Source organism: Lepidochelys kempii, chromosome 2 (assembly GCF_965140265.1).
Source record: "Lepidochelys kempii isolate rLepKem1 chromosome 2, rLepKem1.hap2, whole genome shotgun sequence".
Lineage (NCBI taxonomy): Eukaryota > Metazoa > Chordata > Testudines > Cheloniidae > Lepidochelys > Lepidochelys kempii.
This window is the reverse complement of record NC_133257.1, coordinates 104,938,144-104,942,357: the sequence shown is the minus strand read 5'-3', so window position 1 is coordinate 104,942,357 and position 4,214 is coordinate 104,938,144.

Sequence of the window (4,214 nt, the reverse complement as noted above, 5' to 3'; positions counted from 1 at the left end):
TCATGAAGTGGCTGTCTAAAAAACCAGGGTCTAAAATTCTCCACTTCACTTTGGATTTACACCAGGGTGGCATTTTTAAACTGTCCCAAGGGGCTACAGGGAGCCCAGTAATAGTGTGAGAGTTTAGTTTTAATTTTTGTGTTGAGATTTTTCAGCAGAAAGAATTAGTGTGAATATTAGCAGTGGCCTAGTGAATATATGGTTCAAGTATATATGAGAGTAAGGATTAGCGTGAAAGATGTACAGTGTGGCTCTAACAAGTAAGATGCACATCTAGGAAAACACATCAAATTTCTCCAAGTCGCAAAACTCTGTGAGTGACACGATCCCAAAGGACTTCAGAAGCCTGAAATGCCCAGAGTAAATGATGGTGCAGTGAACTTCAGCGGTCAACTCCCCCCTCCCCCATTTTTGTGAATTTAATGCTTGTGAAAGATTCTGGGTTACTTGCTCTGGAGCAGTGAAATGCTCTTCTTAGGGCTTGTCTACACTGGCAATTTACAGCGCTGAAACTTTCTCGCTCATGGGTGTGAGGAACCCCCCCTCCCCCCGACTGGCAGCTACGCCCCTTGTGGAGGTGGTTTTTTAGAGCGCTGGGAGAGCGCGGCCACGGCAGCACTTCCGCATTGCCAGTGTAGACTAGCCCTTTGACGCTGCAGCAGTGCAGATTTCCCCTTGCCCGTTCCTTTTTATTGTACCTCAGCCCTGCTGCGATGGCAGTACCTTTACAGGCTAAAGGGTAGTTTGGCCTCCACGGCCAATAAAGTTTCTGCACTGAGGCTACCGATAACTATGCCAATGGTGATAATGACTTTGTGATTTTGGTCCCAGTCTGAGTAGCAGCTTTAACAGAGACCATCTGCTCATTTCACAAAGCTCATTGTACAGTAACCGCTTTTGGTCATTGCTGATCAGGGCTGGTTTTGAACGTGCCGTAGTGAGCTATAGTAAAAGCCTGTCTATCCCGTTTTTCTATTGCATTGTACCATCTGGTCCCTATAACTCTGATTTTTTTGGGTTTTGTTGTCAAACTTTTAGCACTGTGTTGAAAATATCAATGCTGCCAGCCCTAAACATTCTAAATATTTATCAGTCAATTGGCTTAAAAACAAAACAAATTGTAAAACTAATAAATGTGTGATTTGCTTTTTGAACCTTTTGAGTTCATGTTTTAAGTTCTTATCTCTGCAGCCATAAGGGATAGACATTTACTTTTGTTTTAGAGATGAAAGCTGAAATTCTTTGAGTCACATGACTCCTCAAGCTGAGGCTTTAAGGATCACAGAATCCTAGACGATTAGGGTTGGAAGAGACCTCAGGAGGTCATCTACTCCAACCCTCTGCTCAAAGCAGGGCCAACCCCAACTAAATCATCCTAGCCAGGGCTTTGTCAAGCTGGGCCTGACCAGACTCACACTAAGAGCGCCAGAGTTTGCAAAACTAAAATATTCTTCTAGGAGTATGTGTGCGCCTCAAATCACTTGGAGTACGAGACCTCTAATGTGTCCATGAAATCAAAACGTTGTCATGTAGATCGCAGTGGGAAAGATGGCCTCTATCACAGAGCTTAGCAACTCTGGCCATTTGTAGAAGAGGTCTTAATGGTTATTTACAGTCTTTAGGAAAGAGCAAGTGACTTTCTAATTATGATTGTGGATCGGAAACACGTATTACACAAAAAAAACATAGGGATGCCTACTAAGATGGTCAAAAATTGCAGACCAGGGGTTAGGAAAGAGCTCAGATTCACCAAAGGAAAAATCTGAGAGTGAAAATGCTCCCAAAGCACTCAATAAGCCTTAGCAGTGACAAGACCTATTGCTGAATAAAAAACATTCTCATATGGAAAAAGAAAAGGAGTACTTGTGGCACCTTAGAGACTAACCAATTTATTTGAGCATAAGCTTTCGTGAGCTACAGCTCACTTCATCGGATGCGTACTGTGGAAAGTGTAGATGATCTTTTTATACACACAAAGCATGAAAAAATACCTCCCCCCACCCCACTCTCCTGCTGGTAATAGATTATCTAAAGTGATCACTCTCCTTACAATGTGTATGATAATCAAGTTGGGCCATTTCCAGCACAAATCCAAGTTTTCTCACCCCCCCCCCCCCACACACACAAACCCACTTTCCTGCTGGTAATAGCTTATCTAAAGTGACCACTCTCCTTACAATGTGTATGATAATAAAGGTGGGCCATTACCAGCACAAATCCAGGGTTTAACAAGATCTTCTACACTTTCCATAGTATGCATCCGATGAAGTGAGCTGTAGCTCACGAAAGCTTATGCTCAAATAAATTGGTTAGTCTCTAAGGTGCCACAAGTCCTCCTTTTCTTTTTGCGAATACAGACTAACACGGCTGTTACTCTGAAATTCTCATATGGGTGTCTTCTGTCTGACATTCAGTGCAACAGAACTTGATAAGGCTTCCAAAATAATTTGTTTAAAGGGTTCCTGCTTTATACTTTCCTGGTTTGTCATCTCAATATGCAAACTGAACCTTTATTAAAAGCCATGCTTTATGTAACAGGAGTAATATGTCTTTGCAGTTGTTGATTTATTAGTCAAAAACCTGTGTGCACATTGTAATTTAATTACATGGCTTTTGAAACTATAAGATACTGGTTATGGTCAGCCAATACATAAAAATTACTATAGCTCAATAATAATACTTTTGTGACCTTAAGCTGAAAGGTGCTAGACATGCAAAGTCATTCTTTTTCTACATTTCCGTTGATCTTAGCATTACAGTGTCCTTAAATACCTATCACCTGGCTGCTAGATACTATGGTGATGGGTTCATTAGAAACTGCTAAAACAACATACTAGTTAATACAGGTTTCTGTGTTGTTGATCCATAAGGGGATTTCACTAATGACTATTTGATAAACCTCCAAGAGCAAAGATTTGTTTTCATTCTGTCAGGAAAAACATGATGTGCTCTTTTTTTTTAGAAAGAATTTAATGCTCCTAGATTCATGGACTTCAACAGACACAGTGATAACCTTCATTGTCTGAAGCGACATCTACAAATCCATTGTAAACTAGTCCTTAAGGTTTGTGTGATCACTGTGTCCAGTGTTTAGACTATATGTATAAAAAGCATATGGTGTTCATGAACTAAAGTAAATACTATGAAATGATTTAGTCTATTGAGTTCAGCTGGAAAATCTGTGCGCTGCTTTAATTTTAAGTTTTGGGACAAGAATACTTTGACTCCTTCTTCATCGCCTCCATACTGCATGTATTACCATACAGTACAGCTTGCTTTTACATTTAGCAGGCTAGTATGCTGGGCCTTGAAGACAAGCCTTAATAGACTTAACATGTGAAAATCCTGCTCCAGTTTAAAATATCAAATTGTAGCAGTATGTGGCAATTCTCTGGCAGTATGAAGCTTCATTCTAATTCTCCATTGCAAGCTGGTATTCAGAGCTCTGCCCTCATTCACTGTGGAGCTCTGGGCAGAAACCATAAGGTTTGAGTGGTGGCTGCTTTACTACTGGCCGATAGTTTTCTTTAATAACTCAAAAAGAGCAATGCTGTGAAGATGCTGGCAGCAGTTGGCAGGCCTGGAAGTGGTTCATAGAGGGACAGGTCAATATTTTTTCTCCTCTTTTTCCTGTAGGAAGAGGCAGTATATAGATTTTAATCCATTATTAACCTTCATCCCTCCCTAGTACCCCAAAGTTGTTTGGAGGGATGGGGGCTAATCTTGATGAAGCTAAACGCATAGAAAAAAACCCAGCATAGTATTTCTGTGGATCCCACACCAAGGGGATGCTATTTCCACAGCTTAGATATGAGGATCAGCAGGGGCAAGGGAAAGTCTCCCCATAAGATGTTACTGTGCTATATGTCCATAAGGCCCCTTTAAAAGGGCTCACTGCTGGGTGGGGCTGAGACCACAATTCTCCTCAGAGTCCATTGGAGTGGTAGATGCCCTTCCCATCTCAACCTCAGACCCAGAGCTGGCACCTATTTGAGAATGGAAGTGGGTGCACTGGCGGTTTCCAGCATGAAGACAGCTCAGATTTTCATCTTGTTTTTTAAATTAAACAGATTTTTCAAATTCCTTGACCCGTTGTTCTGATAATGGCCAATGTTTAACATGGGCCAGGAAGAGCAAATGGCTGCTGTCAGCTGTGGGGACACTGGAGCACATGGCACTGCCTCCAAAGGAAAAGAAAAGCCAATGCAACAATA